Here is a 22,524-nt window from a genome sequence, read left to right on the forward strand (position 1 = left end):
ATTTAACACCACCTCGCCAAATTAATATTCAAGGACTCTATGTCCTCAGGCACCACGCCAAACATTTGGCATGCAGCAGATATAGTGACATTATTTAAGAAGAGAGCCAAACCACACATGGGAACTGCTGTATGGATTTTTGCTTGACACTGAAAAGGCTTTTTTCGGGATGTCAAGATAAACATAAATGACAACATAATGGGATGAGTGAAAGATATGATTTGGTAAATTGAGTAATAACTAATGGCTGTAATATTTTAGAAGTTTACATTGACATGCAGAATGGTTTTAACGAAGGACCAACTGATGCTTTTCATTCTCATTTAACCACTTGAATTCCAGGCAATCTTTTAAAATGGCAGCAAATTTGCATTTACTTGTCTCAACAGCAACAATGGGTCAAAGCTTGTGCTAATACTAAAACTGCTGGCTGTCAGTGACGGCCCCGGCCCAGCACAAAGCCCAGTATTCAGATAGGGTTATGATCTGACAACAAAGCACCCTTAACAAATACTCTGGGCACAGTGTAACAGAATGCTTCCACATTGTGAATAAAGGGGAAAAGCCTTGATAACTAATGGCATAGCTAATGTAACTGAAATTTGGTTTGAGCTCCAGAAGCCATCTCTTAGCAGGACAGATCCAGATCTTTAATACCCAAAACCTCTGCAGCAATACAGCGGTGCAGCAGTTACCTATTGTTTGCAAAGGACAGCAAGCAGTAGGACACTAATAAAGTTGATCTATTCCTGCAGAGTTTCAAAGAAATTCATGGAGGTCTGCATTAACTCTTTGTAACATTTGGCACAGAATAAATTAATTAAAAACAACTTTTTTTTTAATATATGAACCCTCTCCTAAAATAGGCCACTACTTCCTCACAACCCAATTGCCTACACTGATTTTTTTGTAACTCCATCAGTTTTAAAGTTTCTCGTATCACCCTTACCTAAGACATCAATTCATATATGGGAAACTAAATAGCTAAAATATATTTAGTGTTGTTTCTATCCTGGATGTACAGCTTATATTTGACTCCTTTCCTGGCATGTAATAGACAGGACAGTGGCAAAATATTTGCTTTTATGGATTGAGCAGAAGTTTTCTTTCTGTAGCTTATATTTAGGATATTAATGAGATTAACAGAGTGGGTAAGAATATAAAATTAGACAAATAATAATGAAATGATTAAAGGGCCAGTCCATCTAGAAGAAGGTTAAGGAGTGAAATCACCAGGCACATTCTACAATTTGGTGAGTTTAAAGTTCTGAGCCTGTATACTTTTGGCAACCATTACTGAGAAGAGAAGAAGTGCTAAGACTTTCTAACCTGGGAAGAAACTCTCAAACCCTCAAGGTTGGCAGGAAGAGAGTCTAGAAACATGACAGTGAGATCTTATTGTTGGAGCACCAATGATATATTTATAATACACTTAGGTCTAAGTTCACATGTAAATAAAATATCACTTTATGGCAAAATGAAAATATTATTTTATAATATATATGCTTGTGTATATGTAACTTTGGGGGGGAGGGGGTGGTAGGATTGCGATGCATAAGGAATCTTTGATTACCTACATTTGTGTTACCTAGCAGGAGGATTGGGCTCTGAATACCTAATTAAAATAAAATCTAGAATTGAAAAGAGATCATTAGACGCCTGCTAGGGAGAAATAATAGTGGTGGATTTTAATATGGGGACTTTTCAAGTAAAGTAATCTTGTGGAGTCTGACTAAAATCTAAAGGTTGGTCTCTGCAATGTTTCATCATGAAAGAGCAGTTGTTTTTTTTAAATCAAAGTAATGTAATTGTATCTCCCACAGTAAACCCCCTACCATAGTATTATATATAAATACAATGTTATATTTATAAGAATATATGTATATGGCTTATCGAAATGTATGGTGAAGATTAGCAGCTGGGTAACTTCTGCATTACACCCTGTTGACAATCCACATCTCCCTAGTGAGAAAAGTATAAACTCAAAGACCATAATAATTTCTCTGGAACCAAGCTGTAAGATAATAAGAGGTTAGATCACTTCAACAACATAAGCAATTTTATACTTAGGATACACCGTATGCTGTTTCTAAAAATGCAAATAATACATTTGAGGTGAAATAGTGAAGATGAATTGGTATTGTAGTTATGATTTTATTAAAATAAATATAACTTTTATAATTGCAACTGTAAGTACCTGATTTTGACACAGAATTGTGTCCAGAATCTCACATATAACTATATCTTGGTATGGATATCAAGAAGTTTTCACTTGTTTATAGGTTGAACTATTTAATGTGGTATTTATGGAGAATACGCTTGATATATTTTATGCATTTTTTTAAAGTATCTTTATTAAATTATTAAAAATAATACAATTAAACTGTTGTTTACAGAGCACAGTAGTTCAAGTTAAGATGTTCATAGATAAGTGAATGTGTCAGGGAAGTTACTCATTCACGTCTCTTTTAATGAGCCTGTGTAATGCGCCTGGGCATATAAACCACAACCAACTCCAGATATCCTTTTATCACATTTTATTAATGTCATAAAACACGACAAAGGTTAAGTCCAAATAAGCAAAGTACAGGAGGGTAAGGCAAAGGCAGGTCAGGAACAATCTGAGGTCAGGGCAGGCAGCAGACAAGAATGGTCATTAACAATCCGAGGTCAGGGCAGGCAGAGTTCAGGCAAGAGTCAGGTTCAGACCAGGTCGCTATGGAAATGACAAACAGGATTAGCATAAACCAACACAAGAACGCACCCAATCACACTGTGTTCACAGAGGCTTATAGCGGGCCATGGTGTACAGGACAGGCTCTCCTTAAATGGCCAGGGTGACCAATGACCTTGCGCCACCTGGTGCCATTTGACTGGAGAGTAACTGAATCCCCTGCGGCCGATTCAAACTAACTATGTCCCGCCCCGCGGCGACGCAGCCAAGTGCCACGCCCTCGGGGGTACAAGAGGCACGCATGGTAGCGCGCGCACCTCTTCCCACAGCACCCCTAGGACGTGCACTACTTTGCACCTCCAAAGGAGTGCTGAGAACAGGAGTTTCTGTAACCACGTCCATAGAGATGCAAGGGATGCCACCTGGCTGAACAGTAGTTTGGCCAGGACGGATCCCTCCGCCTGCAGAGAGAGACACGCTGTGAGCAGGACAGCAGCCTCGGCCATGCTGCCTGCTACTGCGGCGTCTCCCTCTGCGGCTGGGATCCCCAGGGACGCCGTGGGCTCGCAGGACGGGTAAGTACCTTACAGCCTGATTTAATAAAGCTCTGGAGCAATTATGGAAGAACCTGGGTGATCAAGAAAACCTGGAATAGATGTCCTAAACATCGTTTGCTATTACTTTTAAAAGTTTTTTAAATTTTAGACTAGATCCATTTCAGGTTTGCTGGATATTAAGCAGAACTATCATTAAATAAAAAAAACACATGCCTTTAAAGGTTAAAAGCTATCAATCTCTCCTCAGTCCACTTGGTACTGAGCCATTCCATCTTCCATCTTTGTTCTGGCAGGGACTGGACACCAAGCGCTTCAATCTGCTTCCTAGTTGTTCTTCATACGTCACCTGAACTTGCGCTGTGCAGGTGAGAGATCGTGACATGCCTTCAAAAAATGTAAAAAGAATTGCCAATCTTACTGTTTAATTTTTTTACATTAGAGGACAGCCACTTGTTGGACCACCAAAAGCCACCGATGTTGGGCATGGGCAGAAAAAGCAGCCCACAGCCTCCTGGGATATGTAATGTATGCAGGTTTCCTATTTAGTTTTTACTGCTGCAACAGTAAACACAGATCAGAAGGTATCACTCCTTCAAATGTAAAAAGATTGTTTTTCCTAATATTTTTTCCCCTTTTGAAGCAAATTGTACCAGGGTTTTTTTTTGCCTTACTCTGGACCAACTATGTCTTATAGGATATGAACTATGTCTTATCTAGGATATGTTTATTTCCCTAGTGTTTAAACTTGATGGACTTATGTCTTTTTTCAACCTGACTTACTTATGTAAGAAGGTTAACCACCATATTTTATAAAGTAAGAAAGGTGAGGATAGTTCCATTTTATTTATCTTATCTAAAACATAAGAATTCATTCACAGTACTATATACCATAACCTAATGCTTTATCTCTTAAATTATAGGTTACCTGATGTTTAAACAAACAAGTTGGAAGGTAAAACCTAACCTGATTCAGTGAGACAACAGACTGACAACAACTCCCTCCCATCCTACGTAAAATAATAATCTTCCCCGTGTGGGTTTTTGTTTAGTTGACCTGGAAAATATTAAACTGGATTGACCTGTTTCTTTTCTTTCATCTGTTCTTTTTCAAAACTACATTCGTAAGAACCAAGACTGAAATAGGTCACTAAATGGATTTATCCAATACGACAGCACAGTATGAAAAAAATAATGTATTATCCCTTTTGTTTATCTCAGATGTTTAGCAAGTATGTCTTATAAACACATAAAGGTCAAATAATTACTTTCCGTTTTGTTGCACTTCTCCTTTTTCAGCTAAATGTTTTCCTTTTTCTTTCTCCAATTTAAAGCTGAATTCTGGAGAACTGACCAAAAACAAAGTTGAGACACATATATTAGAAAGTTGTTTACCAAGTGGTTTTGTAATTTGTCAACCTTGACAAACCATTTAGCCATTCTGGGTACTTGCTTTTCTCAAATGTATTTACAAAACATCATCATATTTCTTTACATTCTTTAGCAGCACAGTCTGGTCACCTACCTACTCCAGGCTATGACTAGACAAGGAAAAAGAAGCAGCACAATAAATAGCCATCCTTCTGTTCTCTCCAAAAGTGGCTAAAACTCCTACATAAAGATATCATTTTTCATTAGAAAATAATTAGTAAGTGGACAATCATGTGGAAATCATTATAAATATTTATTAGTCACAAGGTTCTCAGTAGATTTTATTATGACTGTTAGCAACAGACAAACACACAATATACACATACTTGTAGATTTTACTACATGCAGACATGCCAATGCAGTCACAACATTAAAAGACATGCTTACTCTAAAATTTTAGGCCATTTTAGGTTTTCTTTGCCAAATACCCCTCTACCCCTCTGAGTTTTCTTTATAGTATTGCCCTACTAATGATAGTTATTATTCACAGGTTCTCCGCTTGTCTGTTTGCCTGTCAGAGTCTTTAAAAACAAAAAAAAAGTTAGGCAGATCTAATGATCTCCCCCAACCTCAATGTGACAGAGATCTGCCCTGCCGAGTACTAAAATATAGAAGGAAGAGGGGGTCACATTTCCACCTACTCTCATTGGACATTTCCATGGGTTTAGGCAAGGTAATTAAGGGAAACGGTTATTGATGGTACCTGTCATTAGGACTGCCAAGCTTCCTTACTTCAATAGTTCCCAAGTTATTTTTTAAAATATTCACCCATCAAGTTTTTTCGAGTCAAAATCTCGTAGGATAAATTTCAAATACTAGGGCAATTCTTCTACAACATGTTTATGCAAATGAGTTATTCTTTCATGATTATCTGTTCATAAAACCAATTCTAGTCAACCAATTCTAGTCCTGTAGAAAAAAATAATTTTCTGAAACCATGTCTGGGATGGGGTGAAATAGCCAATATATTTTTATTACATAAAATTGAGGGATCCTAAAAAAAAAAGCTGTTGCAATTTTACAAAGAAAAAAAAAGATTTAACTGGATTATGTTCATATTTATGGAAATTGTCAGAACTGATATAACCTATAAAAAGAAAAAAAACTTGCAGTATTGTCTTTCCTTTTTTTCTTTGTTACCTGAAAGGAAAAGGCATTTCTTTGATTGCTTTCAATATTTGATTGACATATTGAAGAAGAACACAGGGCTCTTAAAATGCTGGACGCTGGATCACCCAGGTTCACTAATGAAAGTGTATTTTCTGCAGCCTTGGAGAGCTTTATTAAAGCAGGCCTGCTGTGTCCCGACTGGGCCCACCTTGTGGAAAGAGTGGCTTGAGAGCAAAGGGAGGCGAATAGCTGCTCAGAGAAGTGGACTGGAACCATTTTAGGAACAGCTAGGCCTGAAAGAAAATAGGCATTGGGTTGTTTTCCCTTCCTTTCCAGGAAACAGGGTACAGGAATAAAAAAGGGCCCATATTAGCTTGTAAAGCTAGCCTTTTCTCTGGGAGCTTCCAAGATCCTTTCCCTTGTGCAGTCATGTTCAGGATATGTCCCCATTGTGGTTCTACTTACTTATGGTTAATATTGCTTAGTAGGTGAGAGACAATCTCCAGTAGAGACACAAAACACAATAAAAATGTGACCAGACATTTAACTTTTCCCTACTGTACTAATAGGACATTTTGCTCTTGGAGGACAGACAACACAGCCCAGATGTTGATTTCACCTTTCTATATTGTTATTTAGCAATTCAGTGGTCATTAGCCCATACCCAAGCGATTGTACAATGAAAAAGTATCATCCTACTAAGGAGGGATCTCCTTCTGCCAACAAACAGATAAAATGTTGTTATAAAGAATATTTCGTTTTCTTTTGCTGGCTGAATTTAAAAATAAATGTAAAGATTTCGGATTACATAACAGTCATTATATACCTGGAGTTTAGTGCAAAAAAGACAAAGAATACTGATGAAACCATGGCATATAAATGACAAGTTGCATACTCCACTATCTCAGTGTCTCTTCCAGATTTAGAACTTGATAATTACTTGTCTAACAAATCATTCTAGGGTGCGTTTTTAAGGATGAATTATTATTGCAAGGTGGTAATGTCCTTGAAAATGTAGATTTACCAAAGCTGCTTATTTCTAAGCAGGAGATGTTCTATGAAAGAAAAGTGAAGGAATAAATACCCTTTGGCTGGCTGATGCATACTAAATGCTTTACCACGACAATGACTTTCTAATTTATTCTTAATCATGCTGCACGTCTGACTTTTTACAGCAACCTGACACCTAGCGAAATAATTCATGAAAATAATCTTAAAAAGAATTAGCCTCTTGTATTCTCTGTTTTAAACAGAAAATGATACCTTTTGTACCAGAACCACCAATACCAATAAACCTTGCACCAGAAATTTATAGTGGGAGAACTTGTGTCTGGTAGCAGCTGTGAGACCCACAGAGTTTTTAGCAGAAAGCCTTGATGTAATCAAGCAAATAGGTGTAAGTTAACTCATGGCTGCCATTCACTGCTGAAATTTAGGTACAATCAAAACTTTCCCTTGTATCCTCCAAACTGCAACAATTATTTAAATGCTGATTTGGTCCAGGGGTGATATAAATAGCCCTCTTACCTAACTGGAAATACTCACTAACAAAGAATCTTTAGCCGTATGCCATACTTGTTAAGTGCTTTATTCACATTGCAGTACAGGTGATTCAAAGGTACATGATAGAGCCCTAATGGATGGCCTGTTAGTGGCCAATCAACTGCCACCTTTATGTTCAATCATGGAAAAAAATAACAATGGCCATAGGAGTGTTTAATAGTTGTCAGTTGTTTGTCAAACTCTGAAGTAGATCCTGAGTTCTAATATGTTGCCACCTCTGAACAAATGTTTGGGCCTGCCAACTGCCTGTGAACTGCTATGGATACAGTCTAATGCAGTTATATTCAGCTAAATGTGTTTGGATGAGAAGCAGTTGTTTTTGCAACTAGCCATATAAACCATCTATCGATACATCACCTTAAACTTTCACAAGCTACCTGCACTCTTTGGCCCTCTTGATTGGCCAGGCCAGGATGATGTAATGCTGAATGATGTTCGTTCCGTCCCGGTATATGCAGCTCACCTTTTTTGACAGTTGCACAGGGAAATCAGGCAGGCAAGGAAGGATATTGCAGAATTTTTTATCACTTGTCCCTTTCTGCAAGATTGACCTACCTCATCAAACATTTGAAAAAGTGGAACTCTACTCCCAGTATTTAACATTTAGTTATTCTTTGTATGTACATGGTTTTTACAAATGACACAGAACTTTACAGAATACACAATCACACAACAGTTTACCAACATATATTAACCCCATATATTAACAATAATAAGGTGTTCATTTTGGTACTTTGACTAGTTGATAAAACTAATGGTGCAATAAGCACTTTAAATCATGTTCTTATTCACCTCTGTGACTATAGGTAATGGGGAGAAATTCATTATTAAATTTTCTAGTTGAGGCAGATATATTGTATCCTTTATCTATATATTTTATCTTTATATTCTGTGATAGTGGAAAACCTTCTAGGCTTCTAATAGAAATACACACAAGTGTTTTTAAGCTGTTAGAGCCATACTAACTTCTAGTCTTTTTTCTGATTCTTAAAGCTCTTTGAGAAGTAATTACTGTACATTACAAGCAGCTAGAAAGGTGAATAAAGAAATCATTCTTGCCTGTAAGATAATGAAGATAGTTTATCATAATTAAGATAATGCAGATAGTTTATCATCCATAAATAGGCCAGTTGAGTGCCTTAGGGTATCTGTAGCAAATAATTATGAATACTGACATTACTGACCCCTCCTGGTAATACTCATTTCTTTGCTGTCGTGGTGAGCCAGTGGCTTTTTAAATCAACAGTACTAAATAGCTAAAAAAAAATCTACATTTTAAAATGCACAGAGATTCAACATAATTTTTGAGTAAATTGTTGGAATTGGCTATTGCACTATATTATTAAAATGTGACAAGATAACAAGTATAGATAAACTTAGAGAAAATATTGCATACTTCAAATACAGCCTTATAATAATAAAGGTAAATAGAAAACATGAAAGCACTATTTTAAAGATAAAAACACATTCTGGATTGTTGTCATGGGTTAAGTGTGAAGCTTCTCGTGGGAGATGAGCATTCAACTGAGACTATAAACAGCAAGTAATTGTAGTGAGTGCATGCATTACAAAACAGCTTATGAAGGCGGACAGATTGTCTGATGCAGAAAAGATAAGCAGGATGTGTCACAGGTGAAAGTGATTAATATGAAGAGATGTTCAGACTACATCTTGGCAGAACATTTTGTGAAGATTTGACTTCACATGCAAAACTACACAGAATCACACACAGTATTTATTTTTACTAGTCAGCTTTATTTGTGCTCAGAAAATATACCTGTAACAGATTCAGAGATAAAATATGAAATATAATAATCACAACCAAAAATTAAAACATGAAGAACAGTAAGAGTTGAAAGTTGAAAGCTGGGGCTTACAGTACTGATACAAATCAAAATGGCAAAACATAAAATATGAGAGTCTTCTTTACAAGAAAATCATTTTGAAGTTCTACAAAGTGTAGTACAGATTTACACTATTTTGTACTTTAGTGTGCTTTTTTTTTTTTAATTGGCTCAAATTAGCCTACGCCCTGTAATCACAAAAAGCAATTTCCAAAATCAAAAAATACTAATTGAGGAACTCCTTTGTGATACTATTACAACTCAGAGGAACTGTAAATCTAGGTCAGTAGGATAATGCCATGGGTGTGATTATGACAGTCTGGGCTGTAGAAGAAGTGGGTTGTATGATGGTAAATGTCATTCTCATCAGAAAACAAGTTTCACCTAGAGGCAAAATGAGCTTTGTGTAATAACTCGAAGGTGAGTAATACAATAAAATCTGAATTTTTATAAACTAAAAGTCTGCTTTGAATGTTAGGGGATGTTTATGGGCAAGAAAATTTTCCATAAAAGGCAGATGTTGCCAGAACCGACTTCGACCCCCTCCCCTGCCAAACTGACTTGGCTGAGGAGCGTCAGGAGCCCTTGTGCACAAGAGCCCTATGTTGGTTTTATCTGCCTTTTATGAAAACTATTATTGCCCTTAACATTCAAAGCAGACTTATGTTTTGTTTTTAATCCAGATTTTATTGTATTACTCACCTTCAAGGTAGCACACAAAGCTTGTTTTGCCTCTAGGTGGTACTTGATTTTGATGAGAATCACTATCACCATCATACAACCCGCTTCTTCTAAGCACACTTTGAATCTCTCTATGTCTGCTCCTTGTTTCCATCTTTTTACACTTTGTAGAGTTTTGATTAGATAATAAGAAATAAACACTATAAACATGGACAGAGCCATATTTCTTGTAAAGCACTAGAATGCCAATGCTTAATGCAGCATATTAAACCATAGCAATATTAAGCCAAAATTTAGAATATGTATGTTTATTTATTTTGACAGGTCAGCTGTAAACACCAATGGCTAAAACATACAGACGAATGAAAATGAGAGGACTTGCAGGTTGATAAAGCAATACTTATATGTTCTAATTCTCATACTATTTAACCACCTGGGCGTTTCACTGATGTCTGGATTTCTGTACCAAAAGCTGTACACTGTTTTTCATGAATTTTTTTTTTTTTTAAATTGTAGACCTGTAACTTACAGAAATATGTCGGAACAAGGGTCTAGTAGATGTCCTGAATATAATAAAGTTTGAAACGCACAATCATGTAAAAAAAATTAACTTTAATAATAAAATTAAATAAAAAACACAAAAATCAGCTTAAAAAAAGCATTATTAAATAAAAAATACTGAAAATGCAATAATTCGGTATACTGTATAGTACTATAATTTTCTAAAACACCTCCCTAGTGTGGTAAATTTTAAAACAGAGTCCAACGTCACATACCTATAGACAAAACCACAAAAATATATTTTGTATTATTTTGTATTGGATTGGATACCGGACTTTGTATTGAATCCAATACAAAATATTTGAATTTCCCACTACGACCCCCGTCGACAGGCGTATGCACTGACATCATCAGGAATCGTCGAGGGATGCGTACACGAACACCGGATGTTCTAATTCTTTCCGTACTTCCATGCAAAAAAGGAAAAAAAAATAAAAAATTTTTTGCATGGAAATTTATTTTAGATTGTAGGCTATAATTCTTAGGCATGACTCACCAAAATATTTCCAAAATTTTATAAATTTAATATTAAACTAAAATATAAAACATAAAAAAAAAAAATCTTTAAAAAAAAATAGTGTATAATGCAATGAAAATGTACAGTGGCCTATATAATATATATATATATAACACAATTATATATATATTATATAAAGATGTCTTTGTATTGGACTCAAAACAGCTTTTTTTGTATTGAGTTCAATACAAAGTGATTTGAATTTCCCCCCCGCCTCCCGCCCGCACCGAAGCATGCAGTGACATCACCGGGAAACCCCGGAAATCATCACTGCACACGCCGGATGAAGACTGAAGAGAGAAGTCGTCTCCGGAGGAGCTGCGGGGACAAGGTAAGTATTTTTTTCAGTTGTAATCCGATTGTCAAAAAATGTATGACAATCGGATTGCAATGTCACGCTTGTTAATATTTTTAGCTACCCCGCACCTGGTTCGGGGTAACCGATAGTAGCAAGTTTTCTTACTCTGAACCAGGTGCGGGCTAACCGCCCAGGTGGTTAATATGCTTCAAGTTTGAAGTTCCTGTGTTTGTGCATGAAATGGTATTGATTAGTCACTGGTTCAGAAGAGATAAAGGTTCAGGGAGTGGACAGAATGAGCTCCATGACCTGCTACAACCACCAGACCATTTGAGCTGTGTGGCACAGGTTTCTCAGTGGTCAGCATTCTGGCCTTTGCAGCACTCGGTCCCAGGTTTGAATCTTGGTCAGGGCGCTATCTGCATGGAGTTTGTATGTTCTCCCTGTGTCTGTATGGGTTACCTCAGGGTACTCCGGTTTCCTTCCCCATTCCATGTTGGTTAGGATCATTGGCTTCCCCCAAAATTAACTAAAACTGTGTTAATGACAAATTACCATGATGGGACATTAGATTGTGAGCCCCTTTGTTTTCAGTAGGTTTTTATTATTTTAAAGAATTTTACCAATTTATGCACAAAATACAATATTCAGTAAACCTACATAAAAAGGGGGGATAAAATATAACAAGAACTGGAAACAAATATACCAAGGTTACTGGTCTATGAAGTTACAGTACAGAGAGTATATAAATCACCATAAATTTGATAAAGTCGACAGGGACAGATTAGTCAGAGAATTTTGGAGCCAGGGTTCCCACACTTTAGCAAACTTGTCATAAGTATTATTCACCGGGCTTGACAATTTTTCATTAATGAATATAGCATCCACTCTAAGACCTCGTCATAGGGGACAAGCTGTTGCTTCCAATGTTTAACTATGGTCTGCTTAGCTGCCAAAAGAACATAAGAGCACAGTTTAAATTGACTATTTGTTAAGATTGGAGGCTTGAAATGAAGTAACGCCATCCAAGGATCCCTAGATATAGGTGACTGGGTTAGTGTGCTCATCAATATAAAAATCCTGCCCCAGAAACAAATTATGAAAGGGCATTGCCACCACACATAAGCCTGTGTGTCCATTTCCCCACAGCCTCTGAAACATAAACCTGAGGCCTGTGAAGAGAAATGTTTTACTTTGGTTGGAACCATGTACCATTGCATGGCAACTTTAAAGTACGATTCCAACATAGTAATGTTGCTAGAACAAGTCGTCGCCTTCGACCATGCCTGGCACCACTCCCCTTTTAATTTCGTACTAAAAATCTTTTTCCCACAGTACCGTGTATAGGTGCAAGTGAGGGTTAGTGCATTTATTCAGTTCGTAATAGAGCATTGAAATCAATTTGGCAGTTAAATGAGTGCGTATACAAATGTGCTCCAGTACCGATAATCTAGTAGATCCTGCACTTAGTAGGGATGCAACCCAGTTAGATTGTGAGCCCCTTAGACGGACAGGTAATGACAAGATTTTGGACTTTGTGAAGCGTAATATGTCAGCGCTATGTAAGTACTAGTTAATAAAAATGTAATTATTCATCAAGATCGGCACATCACATCTTGAAAATATGTCCTACAGCTTTCAGTCAAATTCACTCTCTAATTTCCAATTTTTTGCAGCACCTAAGGCTTTGCATGAGACAGAGTATAATGATGACAAGTACATAACTCATGCATTGGGGACATGGATACATACAGGACAAAAGCTGGTACAGCAAGACATATATGCATTTTTTCAAGTTGGCAAATGGCTCTGCAAGTTCATAGAGGTCATGTACAAAATAATTTTAAACATTCATCTAATACATTTTTTTCTCAACCTTTGTAACATTGGAGAATCCTTGAAAAAACTTTCAGGTCTTTAGGGAACCCCTGCTATAATTATTATGTCCACAGCTCGGAGCACATTAGTGTGGGGGTCAGTAGGAGGAATGTCTGTTACATTGCTGCCCACGGGGAAGAATGCCACCCTTCCAGATAACCAAAAAGGTTGTGACACATTGGTGTCACTTAAACCGAGAGGAACCACGTGCTTATTGCTCAAGGAACCCCTACCAACCTCTGGAGGACTCTTAGGATTTCACAGAAATTGTTGGTTGGGAATCACTGATCTATACTGTAAACTTATGTCATACATTTTGAATAAATATTTTTTGAGTAAACACAGTGAATAGGATGTTTTCCTTTGCTTGAAAATGCTTTTTTTTTAGAAGACAACTTGTATTTTATGTTTATTTGCCCTTTAAAAGCAACCCTTACTTGATTTATTCCTTCCATGAAGCTCTACAATTCCTTCTTTTAAACACACAGGGAAAATAAACTCACTAGGGGATTGAATTCGGGAAGTCAGGGCATCCAAAGATTTCTGGACAGGACCTTGGCATATAATGTGTTTAGTAAATCAGTGTATTGCTGTAAAGATATGAAGCTTTGGTAAGGGCAAAGGTGTATAAAAAGCTAAATGTATTTAGTTTGGCTCATTTTGGAAATGATTTGTGTTTCCAACAAAACTCTTACTGAAATGTTTTTCTTCGAACAAGGCAAGAAACTCACATTAGAAAAATGTTACGTTATTTTAAAGCATGTCAAAAAGCAAATCATATTACTTGAAAACAAATAAAATGGGCTAATAAGGCTAATATATTTCAATGAGAATGAATAATTGCATTTTTATAACTACATTTTACTTAGAAGTATGAGTGACAAGTCAATTGGTGGTTAGAGCATTAAGTGTATATGTGCTAGCAGAAGTAACCTAAATTTTTCTTCTTTTAACGCTTGCTCAGACCAGCTTTACTCCCGTGCAGCAGTGTGGTTACTGATGGATGGGGGCAATTGTGAGCCAGACACTGCAAGCAGCATCTGGTCCTCCTGCTAGCTGCCAATTACATTGCCAGTGAGTGGCAGCTGGATGGAGGGTTGGGTTTTGCCACAATTCAGTTATGAACAGCAAGCTCACATAACATTGCAGAATAACCAACTAGTATGCAATGTGGTCCCATCCTGTGGTTGCAGGACTCCATCTCCATTGCTTCTACTTTCTCCAGCCTTTCATCCCGGTCCAACATCTTCTTTCTTCAAAGTTTTGAAAGCCATAATAACTTCTTACTACTTAAGCCATTATGGATAAAAATATTTTGTGCAAGTAACTTTATGGGGTAATACCATTAGCATTTTTTTAGATTGTTTTTTTAAATGCCTTTATTTTATTTGTCTCCACATCACAGGCGGACTGGAATTGATTTTTTTTTAAATTATTATTAGACATACATACCGTAACATCAACCTATATCTGAATCATATCTGGCAGTCTTTTGTGTATGTTTCATGCTTTGAATTATTGCTTCTTCTTTTTTCAATCAGTGTAGGATATACCATCTCTTCTTTAACTCAGCAACTTTCTCACCACTCTGGGAATTCTCTTGCACTCGCTGACTTTTTCCTTTTTGCCTTTATGTGTTTGTAACCCAGTGAGTAGGCCATGGTAACTGACAGGTAGTAACATTGCATGATGTTTCTTACTAGTACATTCACATTTTGGCCATTGATAATGCTTTTTACCTATGAATATCCTTTCTAAATCTTTAAAAATACACTATGATGAAACTTATCCTGGTGGTTTTACCACCATTTAAATACCTTCTAAAATGGGATAGTGCAGCAGTAAATGCGTATAACTGTATTGCTATGGCTTTATGAATCATCCGCCTTTTATAAGCTAATGATTTTATGTAAATGTAAGTAATTGAAGAAAAACTAAAGGTAGTTATTAGTCACTTTTCATGTAAATTCTTCTTTATGCGACAATGACCAAATCTTCTTCAGCCAAGCAGTGAATAATTAAAAAATAATTTGTACTGATGTTTAAATATCAGAAACAAGCTGTTGTATGTGACTGCAAAGCAAAAATATCTATAAAAAATGCATAATATTCACTTAGACAAAATTTAATGTTTATAAAGCGACCCCTCCTTTTGAATACACTGCACCCCCGCCAGTAGTTAGATGGAGACAGATTAATAAATGTATGCACAGTGGATATTACAGCTGGATCTGAACTATGGCTCATAGAAAACATTTTTTTTTCTAAAAAGTGTAACACTGATCTTCATTTAAACAAGCTTATTGAGCTAGAAATGTTGTAAATTGTTTATTGACAAAGTCCATGAAACCAGAAATCTCTGTTAGGGGTTTAGGGAAATGGTGAGAAATCATTTTCTGGCATCACTGTCAGTTTTTTATAGGGTTTTGGTACGTTAGGGAAACGAATGAATATATACACTGTAAAAGCACTTGGCACTACAAACTGTCAGCAACACAGCTCTTTTGTTTCCAGGATTATCTCTCTGGTTTACTTCCAGGAAATACAAACACAACGCTTCTCTATGTCTCAAAGTCACCATTTTTGTGCTGTCTGTTTGTATTCTAGTTTTTGTTTTTAGGAGTAGACTGTATTTTCCGTATTTACAAAACAAAATTATAAATAATCTGTCATTGATGATTCTGCCATATATCCTGACCTCTTGTTAGGTTGTGAACACAATAGGCTTGATATAAATAAAAGCTCTCCAAGACTAGAGAAGATAGACTATTACGGAAAAGACCTGAGTAATCCAGCAAACCTGGAAAGGATCTGGTCCAGAATTAAAAGCATTTGCCAACTAATAGCAATTGGATTTTACGGAGATCCACTCCAGGTTTGCTGATTTGCTCAGATTCTCCTAAGATAGTCTATCTTCTCCAGTATTGAGAACTTTTATTTACTCAGACCCAATGGGTACCACTAAAGGTTTGGTGGTGATAACCTAACTTAAATTGGAAATAAAGCTCCTGTAATGCTCACCTCTTCTTCATGTTCACCTGGTCTTCCTCTGAATTTGACATCATAGGCCACTCTGAGATGTTACTTCTGCACATCTGAAAGTTTTAGGTTATAGGGAATTTTTAGAAATGGAAATTGTACTATGGAATTTCTATAAAAATAGCTGTATACTTTCTGGTAAATGAGTATGTGTATAGGCACTTTTGTGCAAAGAGTCGTGAAATCTATGACAGTGCTGCCTCTGGCTACTATCAACAGATCGGTACTGTGCTGATCTAAATTCAAAACGAGCAAGTAAAATTCTACCTCTACAAAGATTACTACCTCAACGCAGTGATACAGAACAGAATAAGGCATGGCATCTACAGATCATCTACAGGGAAACCACAATACTGGTGACTAGTCTTTTGCTCGGGAAGCCAAAAGCATTACTGGTGACTAGCCTTTTGAGCTCTCCTTGTCAATAACCCAAAATATTTTTTAATAAACATATAAAGATTTTATTATTTGTACAGGAGTTTTAATGAATCATAAAAAAGTATTTTAAAATATTAATAAAGTTTTTTCATGCATTATAGTATATAATATTTATAAATGTTGAATGTTTCTGGTAACGGGTTTTAAAATAAAAAGTTGTTTACTTGAATAGACCTGGTGCCCAGGTATTAGATAATAGCCTCAGTTTTGGCTGGATAGGCCAAAATCCAATGTCTATAGGACACTAAAAAACAAAATACTATTAAGGAGGAACAGGTATAGAAACCTTAACCCAAGCAATATAAATTTCCTGGCCCAAGTATAGCTACTTTCAGCTGCTCCCTATTGCAGATTTAAAAGTGTTCATGCAATGCGAGTGCCTCTAATTAGGTAACTGGACCAGAGAAAATCATAAGTTGATCACATTGTGCATGTATATCTACCCCTTCACTAACATCTAGGGACTGATCAAAGACTAATATATTCTCTTATGTCTATGCTTTGCAGCAAAGGTTGTCATAGCTGAATCCCGAAGCAAACATCTTGTCAACACCGTTATATCAGATTACGATTAATGAAAAATAAAGAATATCTCTTACTTTATAAATTACTTTACTTACTTTACTTACTTTACTTTACTTACTTTAATTACTTTATTACTTTACTAAATAGCAAAAGTTCGTGTGCTACAAACCTCTACCTTTCCCTGAACATGTATTTGATTTTTAGATTCATGAGATCATAAAACTATGCCTGATATTACAATGTGTTTAAAAACAAAAAAAAGCTGTTATTGTCTTACGTTTCTGAATTGCAGGCTTGTTTTCTGTTTTAGAAAAAAGGGAAATAAGAAGGCTTGAAACATATCTCTGGTCCAGTGACTTATCCATCTCTCCTTCCCTTCCTTTGTTCACACCAATCTCATTGTCCTCTGTAGTATTTTACTGCTGACAGAGATTCACAAGCCACTAAATCACCTCCTATTCTGCTATATATCATTTGGTGGCTGCAAATTTGACAGGCATGGTAGTGGATTTAAGTACAACCAATGATACCTTTAGAAAAAGCCACTAAGCAATAAAATGGGGGGATTACATATAAAACTAGAAATGATAAAATAATTTTAAAAAAACTAGTAAGGGAACTAATGACTTACCTTTAACTCCATACTGTCTATCATTTGATTCACATTTTCTCAACCCCTTTCTTCTCCCTTATGGTTTGAGGCGCAGACCACAGAATGAAAAATTGCTCTGTTAAATTGAACTTATAGAGGTATAAAATGAATGCAGATTTGAAATCATGAGTACACTTAATGTATATTGTGTATTATTCTTTATTGTATTTTTTGAAAAGCCCTAAAAGAAGACAACTAATAATGTAAAAAGACTTTTGGGCTTAGGTTTTTGGCATATTAAAGCTAAACTAAATGAAATAAAAAGGCATAAAAAGGCATGCAGGCTTTTTATTGCAGAGGGCACATGCTATGGTACTTCTACAATAAAACTATTTACCTGCCTTTTCACAGTCTTCTATTGAATGTGCAGCTCAGTGTACAATCCAGACATACTGGGTTGTTGGGAACGAATGGTCAAGATGGTCAGGATCCAAACCTGGAAAAGCCCAGACGAAGAGTCTAAAAAGCGCGTGTTCTATATTTACATACAGTAATTTTCACCCCAGAAAGAAGTTGGTATACATTATCCTTGAACTCCAAGTTTCCTCATGCTCATTGGATGTTATGAAAACTCAACAGGTACACTGCAACAGAAAGAAACTGGATTGTTTCCCTAAAGTCTGTCCAACGGAAACACAGGCAGCTAATGGGGCAATAAGGGCTTTTATTTTATTCTACTAGTATTAAATGTTATCTTATTGTGCTATGGCATGTACAGCTTTCATTATATTATATATACTGAATGTTTTCAGATAGTAAAAATGTGGCTGCCTTTCCTCTGGAATCCTCAATTCATTATTTACACCACATGTCACTGCACTTATGATACATTTTTGCTCTGTTGCAATGTCTCCCACGCGAAGAATCATAATACTGGCTCACAACACTAACATTGCAAAAAGTTTATACTAAAACCAAAATCTGTTTAGTGAAAATTGGCTAGTGGTTTATTCTAAAGTTGTTGCAGTGTAACTCTGGGAATGCTTTTCATTCTCCAGGCATTACATAATTCCTAACAGGAAACAGCCCATTTGGGCAGAGACCAGTCCAGATATTTTAGTTTTACAGTTTTACTGAGTCATACATTTTGGCAATTTGTAACTTGAGTCTTTCTTGGCATCCTAAATGCTAGGAGTCTAGAATTATGTTTTCTAATGTAATTTTAATCCATTCTCCATCCCATGAATCAAAAGTCTGTTCTTCCTAAATGAAGTGTCTTACAGTATTAGTCTGACTTCAGTAGACATAAAATTAGCCTATGCATGCTGATAATAATCCAAAGAAATTCAACAAGTCCAATAAAGTATTATTCAAGGACTTTATATTGACTACTCAGGCTGCAGTGCAGATCTGGTGTTGGTTATATAGTGAGTTAAAACCTAACCCCAGAACAGCTAATGTTTTTTCTTAGTTTTAAATCGACTTTAAATAGTCCAGCTTTCAATTTCTGTCAGTTGGGGAGATTTCACTTGACTTCCTGTCTCATTGACAGCAAAACAAGAAATAGAGGAGCTTTATTGGGACAGAAACATACACATGTATTAAAGCCTAACAGACTAAAAAACATTAATGGAGTGCAGTAAAAACAATGTACGCAATTTCAGTACAGGAGAGGAATCTGTGCAACTGTGCATAAAGGAAGGTAAGGCTGGAGTTCAGCTTTAAATGCTTGCCTTATGCGTAGTACCTCAAAGACACAAAACAGGTAAAACTTGCTTTTATATAAATATATTATATTAAATATATCTAATCTTTCCTTTTAAATGGTTAAGAGTGAATAGGTCCATAAGGTAAAAAAATAGTAGTCATAGGTCACAGGTTAGCTTACATGGTCTCCTGGGGCCCAGCATTAATGGCACCATACTGTGCCATTGATAGAATTACTTATGCTTTGGTATTATCAGCAGATATAAAGTTGCAACCTAAAAAGTACAATTCAATTATACAACATTTCTACATTTCTAGAATATTAGAGAGTGAATAGCTCAGGTTAAAACTTTCTGTGTTTTACAGTAGTCATTCAGGCTTGAGTATAATCATAGGGTTAGCTGTGTGTCTAGTGCTCTGTGCGAGAGCTATGAAAGCTCTTTTATACAAGAAAAAGGTTTCTATATACCACTGCCTGCATAACTGAAATCACTGTGGGCCTTGGGAATAAAATGCTTCTCTGATCCATATATGTGAACGCTCCTGCTGACCACATAGGTGGAGGACAAATAAAAAAAAGCTTAAGCTAAAGCATAGGTTACTGTGCTAGAAAATCATTGAGTATAGAAAAATAACTGTGATACTTTCTTAGTCACAAGTATAACTGAAATATATATTTAAAGTGAAATAATGCTTTTTCCTCCTAAAGGCAGAGCATTTACAGAAACACCTGTTGACCCTCTAGAAAAGTTATCCTATGTAGTGACCACACAAATATTTCATTGGGAGTGGTGTCAGCCCTCTGTAGTTTTTCAAAGCATAGTTACAAAATAGTTATAGAGCCTTGATTTTCTGAAATGATTAACAGATATTTTTGGCCTTTTAGAGTAGATATAATAAATATTTAATATTTTACATAGTTAAAGGGTCACTTAAGTGAAAAAAAAAATAAAGTCCTTCCCCTGTTGCTCTAAAAGTGCTTGTTCAATTAGTCCATGCATACCTTTTTCATGCTCATTCTCATGCTCCCAATCCATGGTCTTTTTAGTATGTCTTCAGTTGTAGCCACTCCATTGTGTTGTAGAAAGCTCAGAAAACAAATGTAAACACCAACACTATAATTTAAAATGCAATGAATAAAAAGATATGTAGAATTCCCGTAGGAAGGGACCAAACGCTCTGCTGCAATAGTGAAAACCACTGGAAGCTCCTGCATACCTTTTACTGCATAAACACATTTTCATAGTAAAAACATGTTTGAAAATTATGTTACTCATATTTATTTGTGAGCTTGTTGCTGTTTCTTAATGTGAGGACTGTGACTTAAGATCTTCTTTATAGGACAGAATTGAGTAAATAAGAGAAGTTCATTTTTATGGTTTACTATACATCCAGTTTTACAAATTTGGCTTGTACAGTTCTGAGGTTTCTCTATTTTAGTAGGTCAGGTTGAAAAAAGACATAGGTCCATCAAATTCAACCACTAGGGAAATAAACTTATCCCAGATATAAAACCCTATAAGACAAAGAAGGTCCAGAGGAAGGCAAAAAAAAAACCCTGGTACAATTTGCTTCAACAGGGGAAAAAAAATTCCTTCCTGAATCCATGAGGCCATCAGATGTTCCCGGGATCAGTCACTGTTATATTTTTTCTTTAAAGCTTTAATACCCAGGTATATTCTGTGCTTCTAGAAAAACATTCACCTTTTTCTTAACCTCCCTAATGGTCTAATTCCATCCAAATTTCAATGCAAAAAGCAGTACAATTGTTTGCATGGAAATTTTTCATTGTAGGCTATAATTCTTAGGCATAACTCACCGATATTTAATACATTTAAGAATAAACTTTCCATTAAAATAGATCAAAATTTTTACAATTATTTTAATAAAAATTGATGATAACTTTCTGGACAGGGTCCTCTACCCTTCCTATGTCATTTTTTGTATCTGTATGTCAATTGCAACCCCTATTTAATGTACAGTGCTGTGTAATATGTTGGCACTACAAATGCTGTTTGTTATTATTTTTATTAACAAAAAAAATAATAATAATAAAAAATTGAAATGTGGAGTAAATCACAGGAAACCAGCTATGCAAAACCCTCATGCACTCTGTATAAAATTTACAGATGTAAACTGAACATTTAAAATAATAGTAAAAAATGTAAAACAAAAATAGATAATACTTATTTCTTTTAAAAAAGTGACAGTGTTTTTTCAAAATATCTGTTAGTGTTTTGTAAAATTACATAGACCTAGGAATGAAGATAAAATGTATTTTTTGATTATGATCTAATCAACCATCCTAAACATCCCTACAACAAGACATACATCACCTAAAGCAGTTTCTAATATTAGCTGACATAACAGCTTGGCTGCCCTGACAAACTGATTTGAGATTTGGGTCAACGATCCAAGGTCACGGCTATAACCCAGTTTTAGAATTGGGTCAAACTGCCTGGGGTATCCTGGTTATGTAATACAAACAGACTAGGCGTATGCAGAATATAACTGTGAACCTAAAGGATTTAGCTACAAATCACTAAATAATATATTAAAAAAATATGAAAACACATTGCTAAGTATTGAGCTCCTATGGATTATTGTAAACTCCTAAAAACTAAAAGTGCCTATTTACCTGGAAAAAGGTGAATAAAAAAATAAAGAGGCGCTTAATTAATTTGATGTACTAGAGAGGTATTAAGCAGACATGGGTAAATGAGAATTGCATTACATAGTGTTAAATCTGTGTAAATATATATATATATATATGTAATGTCAGCATGGCTGCTTAGAGGTTAGTGTGCTGGCCTTTGCAGCGCAAGGTCCCAGGTTCGAATCTCTGTCACTATCTGCATGGAGTTTGCAGGTTCTCCCTATGTCTGCGTGGATTTCCTCCAGGTACTCCGTTTTCTTCCCACATCCCAAAAACATGCAGTTAGTTTAATTACCTACACCCCAAAAAATTGACCTTACACTGTAGACATATGACTGAGGTAGAGAAGTAAGATTGTGAGCCCTTTTAGGGGACAGCTAGTGACATTATTATTATTATTATTATTATTAATAAACAGGATTTATATAGCGCCAACATATTACGCAGCGCTGTACA

General features: G+C 35.8%; 1 long non-coding RNA gene across 1 annotated transcript in view; it reads right to left on the minus strand.

The window, feature by feature from the left end:
• Positions 1–3,168: 3,168 nt before the first annotated feature.
• LOC140322631 (uncharacterized) overlaps positions 3,169–22,524 on the minus strand; it is a 37,541-nt gene continuing 18,185 nt past the window's right edge. Inside the window, exon 3 of the long non-coding RNA XR_011919212.1 lies at positions 3,169–3,615. This is a non-coding gene — a long non-coding RNA (uncharacterized lncRNA). The remainder of the gene's footprint in view (positions 3,616–22,524) is intronic.

Source organism: Pyxicephalus adspersus, chromosome 1 (genome assembly GCF_032062135.1).
Source record: "Pyxicephalus adspersus chromosome 1, UCB_Pads_2.0, whole genome shotgun sequence".
Taxonomy (NCBI): Eukaryota; Metazoa; Chordata; class Amphibia; order Anura; family Pyxicephalidae; genus Pyxicephalus; species Pyxicephalus adspersus.